This window comes from Pongo pygmaeus, chromosome 12 (assembly GCF_028885625.2).
Source record: "Pongo pygmaeus isolate AG05252 chromosome 12, NHGRI_mPonPyg2-v2.0_pri, whole genome shotgun sequence".
Classification (NCBI taxonomy): Eukaryota; Metazoa; Chordata; class Mammalia; order Primates; family Hominidae; genus Pongo; species Pongo pygmaeus.
Genome location: NC_072385.2, coordinates 118011338 through 118022872, shown reverse-complemented (window position 1 = coordinate 118022872; position 11535 = coordinate 118011338). Strand labels below are relative to the sequence as shown.

The window sequence follows — 11535 nt, the reverse complement described above, 5'->3', positions numbered from 1 at the left end:
CAAGTGATGAGTGAATGATTGATTAGGCTTTTCTCTATCCATCTGCAAAACGAGAGTTTTGGATTGTATCATGTCTGAGGTCCTTTTCAGTTCCAGTAATCTGAAGACTTCTGCTCACTAAATCTCTAACACAGGTAGAAGAAAGAACTTTCCTACACATCTGATGACTGGGCCTATCCTTCCTGGTATTAACATTGTAATGTCCCCAAACTAAAATGAGATGATAATAATTAAAACAATGATTTATGGCTGGACATGGTGTCTCATGCCTGTAATCCCAGCACTTTGGGAGGCCGGGGCAGGTGGATCACTTGAGGCCAGGAGTTCAAGACCAGCCTGGCCAACATGGTGAAACCCTGTCTCTACTAAAAATACAGAAAAATTAGCCAGATGTGGTGGTGCATGCCTGTAATCCCAGCTACTTGGGAGTCTGAGGCACAAGAATTGCTTGAACCTGGGATGCTGAGGTTGCAGTGAGCCGAGATTGTGCCACTGAACTCCAGTCTCGGTGACAGAGCTAGACTCTGTCTCAAACAAACAAACCAACAATAAAACAATGCTTTAGCTGGGCACTGTGGCTCATGTTGGTAATCCCAGCACTTTGGGAGGCCGAGGCAGGTGGATCACAAGGTCAGGATATGGAGACCATCCTGGCCAAACATAGTGAAACCCCATCTCTACTAAAAATACAAAAATTAGCTGGGCATGGTGGCACGCACCTGTAGTTTCAACTACTTGGGAGGCTGAGGCAGGATAATCACTTGAACCCGGTAGGCAGAGGTTGCAGTTAGCCGAGATCACACCACTGCACCCCAGCCTGGTGACAGAGCGAAACTCCATCTGAAAAATAAATAAATAAATAGGCTGGGTGCAGTGGCTCATGCCTGTAATCCCAGCACTTTGGGAGGTGGAGGCAGGTGGATCACCTGAGGTCGGGAGTTTGAGACCAGCCTGACCAACATGGAGAAACTCCATCTCTACTAAAAATACAAAATTAGCCGGTGTGGTGATGCATGCCTGTAATCCCAACTACTCAGGAGGTTGAGGCAGGAGAACTGCTTGAACCCCGTAGGCAGAGGTTGTGGCGAGCCAAGATCATGCCATTGCACTCCAGCCTGGGCAACAGGAGTGAAACTCCATCTCAAAAAAATAAAAAAATAAATAAATAAATAAATAAAACAATGATTTAATGCACTCAGGATGTGTCCATATAAATCCTAAGGTTTGTGCTCGCTTCGGCAGCACATATACTAAAATTGGAACGATACAGAGAAGATTAGCATGGCCCCTGCGCAAGGATGACGCAAATTCGTGAAGCGTTCCATATTTTTAAAGGGCTAATATCCAGAATCTACAATGAACTCAAACAAATTTACGAGAAAAAACAAACAACCCCATCAAAAAGTGGGCAAAGGACATCAACAGACACTTCTCAAAAGAAGACATTTATGCAGCCAAAAAACACATGAAAAAATGCTCACCATCACTGGCCATCAGAGAAATGCAAATCAAAACCAGAATGAGATACTATCTCATACCAGTTAGAATGGCAATCATTAAAAAGTCAGGAAACAACAGGTGCTGGAGAGGATGTGGAGAAATCGGAACACTTTTACACTGTTGGTGGGACTGTAAACTAGTTCAACCTTTGTGGAAGTCAGTGTGGCGATTCCTCAGGGATCTAGAACTAGAAATACCATTTGACCCAGCCATCCCATTACTGGGTATATACCCAAAGGACTATAAATCATGCTGCTATAAAGACACATGCACATGTATGTTTATTGGCTTATCCAAAGTGGGCCAATTTGGGGATATCAGTTGACACTTTGAATCTGAGAAAAACTAATTGATTTCAATGCTCTGGATTCCTCATTTCTCCTGACCTGCAGTGCTACTAATAGTCTATGAAGCACTTTTACTTGAATTAGAAAAGGGCTTCCTCTCTGCTACAGGCAGCTGCGGCTCCAGTAGGTATTCACAGTTGGCAAATAGGGTGCAGCTGGATTTTAGTTTCCTTTCTTGCCCCGTCAGTAGAAAATCCCTCGGGCAAGACACAAACTATACAATTATACTGGCAACTTTGATGCAGGGTACCCGGAAGAACATCTAGATTCAGAATTCTTCCATAAGCAAATAAGCAGGAAATGTGTTATCAATGTCAGCATTTGCAAGCTTGCCTGATGGTATAGTTCTGTGATAGGATGAAGACATTCAGCAGTCTCTGATCTCTTCCTCCTGCTGGCGCATCTATCTGGAAGCTATTCTGACCCCCTTGATTCCTTTCTCAATATTGCCCGTTTTTCGTGGTTCAGGTCAAAGCCTCTCTCTTCCACAAAGCCTTCTACGACCTGCATGTTGGAATTCACTGAAACTTCATATGCCCCTCCTTAGTACTCGCTTGCCACTCTTTTCTTCCCCATCTCAGGTTTTCCTTTGAGTGTCTGCTGATTAGTTCACATAGCAGCCTGTCTTTTTTTTTTTTTTTTTTTTTTAAACAGTCTCGCTGTGTCACCCAGGCTAGAGTGCAGTGGCACAATCTTGGTTCACTGCAACCTATGCTTCCCAGGTTCAAGAAATTCTTGTGCCTTATCCTTCCTAGCTGGGACTACAGGCACATGCCACCACACCCAGCTAATTTTTGTATTTTTATTAGAGACGGGGGGGTTTCACCATGTTGGCCAGGCTGGTCTTGAACTCCTGGCCTCAAGGGGTCTGCTTGTCTCTGCCTCCCAAAGTGCCAGGATTACAGGCGTGAGCCACTGTACCTGGCCCATGTAACCTTCTGAGCCTCAATTTTATCATCCTTAAAATGGAGATGATAAAAAAGATCTTCCAGATTCCACAATAAACACTATACTTACCATAATTGTAATATATACCTGTTACTGTCTATGAAACTCCTAGAGAAGAACTCTATCTTATTTGATATTTAGATCTATCATATTAACATGACTTTGAATATAGAGTGTTTGATGTTTGGTATGGTTTAGCCATGTCCCCACCCAAATCTCAACTTGAATTGTATCTCCCAGAATTCCCACATGTTGTGGGAAGGACCCAGGGGGAGGTAATCAAATCATGGGGGCTGGTATTTCCCCTGCTATTCTCATTATGGTGAATAAGTCTCATGAGATCTGATGCCTTTGTCAGGGGTTTCCAGTTTTGCTTCTTTCTCATTTTTCTCTTGCCGCCGCCACGTAAGAAGTGCCTTTTGCCTCCCACCATGATTCTGAGACCTCCTCAGCCATGTGGAACTGTAAGTCCAATTAAACTTCTTTTTATTCCCAGTTTCAGGTGTGTCTTTATCAGCAGCATAAAAATGAACTAATACAGTAAATTGGTACCAGCAGAGTGGGGTGTTGCTGAAAAGATACCCGAAAATGTGGAAGTGACTTTGGAACTGGGTAACAGACAGAGGTTAGAATAGTTTGGAGGGCTCAGAAGAAGACAGGAAAATGTTGGAAAGTTTGGAACCCCCTAGAGACTTGTTGAATGGCTTTGACAAAAATACTGATAGTGATATGAACAATAAGGTCCAGGCTGAGGTGGTCTCAGATGGAGATGAGGAACTTGTTGGAAACTGGAGCAAAGGTGACTCTTGTTATGTTTTAGCAAAGAGATTGGCCGCATTTTGCCCCTGCGCTAGAGATTTGTGGAACTTTGGACTTGAGAGAGGAGAGATGATTTAGGGGATCTGGCAGAAGAAATTTCTAAGCAGCAAAGCATTCAAAATGTGACTTGGGTGCTGTTCAAAGCATTCAGTTTTAAAAGGGAAACAGAGCATAAAAGTTCAGAAAATTTGCGATGCAGTAGAAAAGAAAACCCCCTCCTTATTTTTTTTAGGAGAAATTCAAGCTGGCTGCAGAAATTTGCGTAAGTTTCAAGGAGCCTAATGTTAATCCCCAAGACCATAGGGAAAATGTCTCCAGGCCATGTCAGAAGCCTTCATGGCAGCCCCTCCCATCACAAGCCTGAAAGCCCAAGAGGAAAAAGTGATTTTGTGAGTCAGGCCCAGGGTCCCTGTGCTGTGTGCAGCCTAGGAACTTGGTGCCCTATGTCCCAGCCACTCCAGCCATGGCTGAAAGGTACCAAAGTAGAACTTGGGTCATGGTTTCAGAGGGTGCAAGCCCCAAGCCTTGGCAGCTTCCACATGGTGTTGGGCCTGCGAGTGCACAGCATTTGAGAACTGAGTTTTGGGAACCTCCACCTAGACTTCAGAAGATGTATGGAAACGCCTGGATGCCCAGGCAAAAGTTTTCTGCAGGGTCGGGGTCCTCATGGAGAACCTCTGCTAGGTCAGTGCAGGAGTGAAATGTGGGGTCAGAGCCCCCACATACAGTCCCTACTAGGGCACTGCCTAGTGGAGCTTTGAGAAGAGGACCACCGTCCTCCAGACCCCAGAATGTTAGATCCACTGACATCTTGTACTATGCACCTGGAAAAGCCGCAGATGCTCAATGCTAGCCCATGAAAGCAGCCAGGAGGGAGGCTGTGCCCTGCAAAGTCACAAGGGTGGAACTGCCCAAGACCATGGGAACCACCTTTAGTATCAGTGTGACCTGGTTGTGAGACCTGGTGTCAAAGGAGATCATTTTGGAGCTTTAAAATGTGACTGCCCTACTGGGTTTCAGACTTGCATGGGCCCTGTAACCCTTTTGTTTTGGCCAATTTCTCCTATTTGGAATGACTATATTTACCCAATATCTGTACTCCCATTGTATCAAGGAGGTAACTACCTTGCTTTTGATTTTACAGGCTTATAGACGGAAGGGACTTGCCTTGTCTCAGATGAGACTTTGGACTGTGGACTTTTGGGTTAATGCTGAAATGAGTTAAGACTTTGGGGGACTGTTGGGAAGGCATGATTGGTTTTGAAATATGAGGACATAAGATTTGGTGGGGTCAGGGGCTGAATGATATGGTTTGGCTGTGTCTCCATTCAAATCTCAACTTGAATTGTATCTCCCAGAATTCCCATGTGTTGTGGGAGGGACCCAGTGGGATGTAATTGAATCATGGGGGTCAGTCTTTCTCGTGCTACTCTCGTGGTAGTGAATAAGTGTCACGAGATCTGACGGTTTTATCAGGGGTTTCTGCTTTTGCTTCTTCCTCATTTTTCTCTTGCCACCACCGTGTAAGAAGTGCCTTTCGCTTCCTGCTATGATTCTGAGATGTTCCCAGCTATGTGGAACTGTGAGTCCAATTAAACTTATTTTTGTTCCTAGTTTTGGATGTCTTTATCAGCAGCATAAAAACAAACTAATACAGTGTTCATAGAATTTATTTGAAACAATTTGAAGAAAAGTCTTAAAGGGTAGATCGTGCCGTCTATTTAACCTTAGAATACTTCCTATACTTACATTCTCTTTATCTATTCTCTAAATCCATTGTGTCTAGTGTACTTTTATTCCTTATTCCCTTGGTCTTTTGTATTTCTGTAGCTCTGCATGGTTTTCAAGGCTTCATAATAACCTGATTAGGTAGGTATTATTATCCCCACTTTATAGATGAAGAGAAACCAAGACTTAAACATATACACCTAGAGGAGTAGAAGTGGGATTTGAACTTTGGACTTCTGTTTCACAGTTCAGTGTTATGTAGGCTAAACATGACCTCATAGCGCTAATGGAAAATTATTTTAAGTCTGCAAAGACCTTCCAAGTTTGAATCACTGATCTATGTTGTTATGGAGTCAGAGTTCGAGGTGCTGTTCAAGAGTAACAACCCAATCCTTTTCCCTCAACAGAGCCTTTCCAGGAGGAAGAGCGATTTAAAGGGCAATGCTGGTCTTTTCCAGAGCACTGGTGCTTAAGCACAAGTGGCTTTCACCAAAAATAACCTACAAGAAAAGTTCTATCACCTGCAACCCAATTTCATACTTTATAGTGAGGAAAGTACCATTAAGGTCTTGGTAAACAGATTAAACCATATTTTCCTTCCTACCCCTACAACTCCATTTCCTCTTCCCTCAAGGAAAAAAAAATATATATATATCACAGAGAATAATTGGTACCAGCTTCCATATATACATATAATTTTTTTTAAGAGGTAGTGTCTTGCTTTGTTGCTATGTTGACCAGGCTGGTCTCAAGTGATCCTCCCATCTTGGCCTCCCAAAGTGCTAGGGTTACAGGTGTGAGCCACCGCACCTGTAGCTACTGTTAGATGTAGCTACTATCAAAAGAGTTAATGGCTACTGCTGTGATGTCCTCTTTTCACTTAGGATTTCTCAAAAATGAAAACAATGCAGCTAGTCCTGGGTTCCTGTAACTCATTGATTGTGTCTAAACGGGAATTTGAAGATTGGGAGCAAAGCAAGAGTTTCAGTCACACATGAAGATTTGGAGAAGAACATAGAAATATTCAGGGAAAGAGCGGAAGGAGAGGGCTCCCACCCTCTACCCTACTCAGTCCCCAAACCTGCTGTGGGTTCTACATAGTTCCCTGGGGCTCTCGAATGGATTTGGTTCTAAGGTTCTTGGCTGTGCTGCAGGCATCTCCCGGTTCCTAGCTTCAGCTCTGCTCTATGACTGGGCTGGTGACGTCTGCCCCTGAAGCCTGTGAGCTGTCTTGCTTTGTTTTGGTTTGGTTTTTTGGAGACAGGGTCTTGCTCTGTTGCCCAGGCTGGAGTATCATGGTGCAGTCACGAGTCACTGCAGCCTCAATCTTCCAGGCTCAAGCCATCCTCTAACCTCAACATCACGAGCAGCTGGGACTACAGGCATGTTCCACCAAGCCCAGCTAATTTGTTTTTCATTTTTCTGTAGAGATAGGTTTTGCCATGTTGCCCACGCTGGTTTTGAACTCCTGAGCTCAAGCAATCTGCCCACCTTGGCCTCCCAAAGTGCTGGGATTACAGGCGTGAGTCACTGTGACCAGCCTGTGAGTTGCAATTTTACAGTGGTTCTCATCTCTGGCTGGACATTAGAAACATCTGGAACACTTAAAAAATTCCCAATGTCACCCCAAAACAAACAACCCAACTCAAAAATGGGCAAAGGTTTTAAATAGACACTTTCCCCAGAGAAGACATACAAATGGCCAATAAGCCCATGAAAAGATGATCAGCATCCCTAATTGTAAGGGAAATACACATGAAAAGTACAATGAGATACCACTTCATGCCCAATAGGATGACTGTTTTACAAAAAAAAACATAAACACAAAAACAAAGAAAATAACAAGTGTGAGTGAGGATGTGGAAAAATTAGAACTTTCATGCACTGCTGGTAGAAATAAAATAGTGCGCTGTTGTTGAAAACAGCATGGCCGCCTGGCGTGGTGGCTCACACCTGTAATTCCAGCACTTTGGGAGGCTGAGGTGGGCGGATCACTTGAGGTCAGAAGGTTGAGACCAGCCTGGCCAACATGGTATAACCTCATCTCTACTGAAAATACAAAAAATTATCTGGGCATGGTGTTGTATGCCTGTAATCCCAGCTACTCGGGAGGCTGAGGCAGGAGAATTGCTTGAACCCAAGAGGTGGAGGTTACAGTGAGCTGAGATCGTGTCACTGCACTCCAGCCTGGGTGGCAGAGTGAGAATCCATTTAAAAAAAAAAAAAAAGTAAATAGCATGGCCATTCCTTAAAAATATTAAACGTAGAATTATCATGTCATCCAGGAACTCCATTACTAGGTAAACACCTAAAAGAATTGAAAGGAGGCCAGGTGTAGTGGCTCACACCTGTAATCCCGGCACTTGGGAGGTCGAGGCGGGTGGATCACAAGGTCAGGAGTTCAAGTCCAGCCTGGCCAAGATGGTGGAGCCCTGTCTCTACTAAAAATACACACACACACACACACACAAATCTAGCTGGGTGTGGTGGCAGGTGCCTGTAATCCCAGCTAGTTGAGAGGCTGAGGCAGAGAATTGCTTGAACTGGGGAGGCGGAAGTTGCAGTGAGCCAAGATTGCACCACTGCACTCCATCCTGGGTGACAGAGCAAGACTGTCGAAAAAAAAAAAAGAAAAAAGAAAAAAAAAAAAGAATTGAAAAGAGGCTTGGCCCAGTGGCACACACCTGTAATCCCAGCACTTTGGGAGGCCGAGACAGGTGGCTCACTGGATCACTTGAGGTCAGGAGTTTGAGACCAGCCTGGCCAACATGGTGAAACTCCATCTCTAGTAAAAATACAAAAATCCGCTGGGTGTGGTGGCATGTGCCTGTAGTCCCAACTATTCAGGAAGCTGAAGTCGGAGGATCACTTGAACCCAGGACGCTGATGTTCCTGTGAACCAAGATTGCACCACCTCACTCCAGCCTGGACAACAGAGAGAGGTTGTTTGAAAGAAAAAAATAAAAATAAAAATGAAGAATTGAAAGGAGTGACTCAAAGAGATACTTGTACATCAGCGTTCCCAGCAGCATTGTTCATAATAACCAGAATGTGAAAAAAAAAACCCAAATGTTCATTAAGGGATGAATGAATAAACAAAATGTGGTAAATATGTACAACGAAGTATAATTCAGCCTTAAAAATAAATGAAATTCTAACACATGAAATTCTGAACTTTGAAGACATTATGCTAAGTGAAACTAGCCAAACATAAAAAGGACAAATAGTGTATGATTCCAGTTATATGAGATGGATAGAGGTGCCTATATTAGGCAAATTCATAGACAGAGTATAAAAGAGAGTACCAGGGTCTGGTAAAGAGGGTAATGGAGGGATATTGTTTAACAGATACAGAGTTTCAATTTGGAATGACGAAAAATTCTGGAGAAAAATAGTAGTGACGGTTGCACAACGTTGTGAATTACTTAAATGCTACTGAATTGTACATTTAAAGATGGTTAAACTAGGCCAGGAGCGGTGGCTTACGCCTGTAATCCCAGCACTTTGGGAGGCCGAGGCGGGTAGATCACTTGAGGCCAGGAGTTTAAGACCAGTCGGGCAACATGGTGAAACCCGTCTCTACTAAAAATACAAAAATTAGCCAGGTTTGGTGGTACACACCTGTAACCCCAGCTACTTGAAAGGCTGAGACATGAGAATTGCTTGAACCCAGGAGGCAGAGGTTGCAGTGAGCTGAGATCACACTACTGCACTCTGGCCTGCACTACAGAGCAAGACTCCGACTCCTGAATGACTACTGAGTATATAACGAAATGAAGGCAGAAATAAAGATGTTCTTTGAAACCAATGAGAACAAACACACAACATACCAGAATCTCTGGGACACATTTAAAGCAGCGTGTAGAGGGAAATTTATAGCACTAAATGCCCGCAAGAGAAAGCAGGAAAGATCTAAAATTGACACCCTAACATCACAATGAAAAGAACTAGAGAAGCAAGAGCAAACACTTTCAAAAGCTAGCAGAAGGCAAGAAATAACTAAGATCAGAATAGAACTGAAGGAGACGGAGACATAAAAAACCCTTCAAAAAATCTGAATCCAGCAGCTGGTTTTTTGAAAAGATCAACAAAATTGATAGACCGCTAGCAAGACTAATAAAGAAGAAAAGAGAGAAGAATCAAATAGGCACAATAAAAAATGATAAAGGGGATATCACCACCGATCCCACAGAAACACAACTATCATCAGAGAATACTATAAACACTTCTATGCAAATAAACTAGAAAATCTAGAAGAAATGGATAAATTCCTTGACACATACACCCTTCCAAGACTAAACCAGGAAGAAGTTGAATCCCTGAATAGACCAATAACAGGCTCTGAAATTGAGGCAATAATTAATAGCCTACCAACCAAAAACAGTCCAGGACCAGACAGATTCACAGCTGAATTCTACCAGAGGCACAACGAGGAGCTGGTAGCATTCCTTCTGAAACTATTCCAATTAATAGAAAAAGAGGGAATCCTCCCTAACTCATTTTATGAGGCCAGCATCATCCTGATACCAAAGCCTGGCAGAGACACAACAAAAAAAAGAGAATTTTAGACCAATATCCCTGATGAACATCAATGCAAAACTCCTCAATAAAATACTGGCAAACGGAATCCAGCAGCACATCAAAAAGCTTATCCACTACGATCAAGTTGGCTTCATCCCTGGGATGCAAGGCTGGTTCAACATACGCAAATCAATAAATGTAATCCAGCATATAAACAGAACCAAAGACAAAAACCACATGATTATCTCAATAGATGCAGAAAAGGCCTTTGACAAAATTCAACAGCGCTTCATGCTAAAAACTCTCAATAAACTAGGTATTGATGGGATGTATCTCAAAATAATAAGAGCTATTTATGACAAACCCACAGCCATTATCATACTGAATGGGCAAAAACTGGAAGCATTCCCTTTGAAAACTGGCACAAGACAGGGATGCCCTATCTCACCACTCCTATTCAACATAGTGTTGGAAGTTCTGGCCAGGGCAATCAGGCAGGAGAAAGAAATAAAGGGTATTCAACTGGGAGAAGAGGAAGTCAAATTGTCCCTGTTGCAGATGACATGATTATACATTTAGAAAACCCCATCGTCTCAGCCCAAAATCTCCTTAAGCTGATAAGCAACTTCAGCAAAGTCTCAGGATACAAAATCAATGTACAAAAATCACAAGCATTCTTATACACCAATAACAGACAAACAGAGAGCCAAATCATGGTGAACTCCCATTCACAATTGCTTCAAAGAGAATAAAATACCTAGGAATCCAACTTACAAGGGGTGTGAAGGACCTCTTCAAGGAGAACTACAAACCACTGCTCAATGAAATAAAAGAGGACACAAACTAATGGAAGAACATTCCATGCTCCTGGATAGGAAGAATCAATATCATGAAAATGGCCATACTGCCCAAGGTAATTTATAGATTCAATGCCATCCCCATCAAGCTACCAATGACTTTCTTCACAGAATTGGAAAAAACTACTTTCAAGTTCATATGGAATCAAAAAAGAGTCCACATTGCCAAGACAATCCTAAGCCAAAAGAACAAAGCTGGAGTCATCATGCTACCTGACTTCAAACTATACTACAAGGCTACAGTAACCAAAACAACATGGTACTGGTACCAAAACAGAGATATAGACCAATGGAACAGAATAGAGCCCTCAGAAATAATATCACACATCTACAACTATCTGATCTTTGACAAACCTGACAAAAACAAGAAATAGGGAAAGGATTCCCTATTTAATAAATGGTGCTGGGAAAACTGGCTAGCCACATGTAGAAAGTTGAAACTGGATCCCTTCCTTACACCTTATATAAAAATTAATTCAAGATGGATTAAAGACTTAAACGTTAGACCTAAAACCATAAAAACCCTAGAAGAAAACCTAGGCAATACTATTCAGAACATAGGCATGCGCAAGGACTTCATGACTAAAACACCAAAAGCAATGGCAACAAAAGCCAAAATTGACAAATGGGATCTAATTAAACTAAAGAGCTTCTGCACAGCAAAAGAAACCATCATCAGAGTGAACAGGCAACCTACAGAATGGGAGAAAATTTTTGCAATCTACCCATCTGACAAACGGCTAATATCCAGAATCTACAAAGAACTTAAACAAATTTACAAGAAAAAATCAAACAACCCCATCAAAAAGTGGGCA

General features: G+C 42.6%; 1 non-coding gene across 1 annotated transcript; it reads left to right on the top strand.

Annotated features, from left to right (window-relative positions):
- Nucleotides 1-1226: 1226 nt before the first annotated feature.
- Nucleotides 1227-1331, top strand: LOC129031042 (U6 spliceosomal RNA). The gene has a single exon (XR_008500919.1). It is a non-coding gene; the product is annotated as a U6 spliceosomal RNA (small nuclear RNA).
- The last annotated feature ends 10204 nt before the right edge of the window (nucleotides 1332-11535 follow it).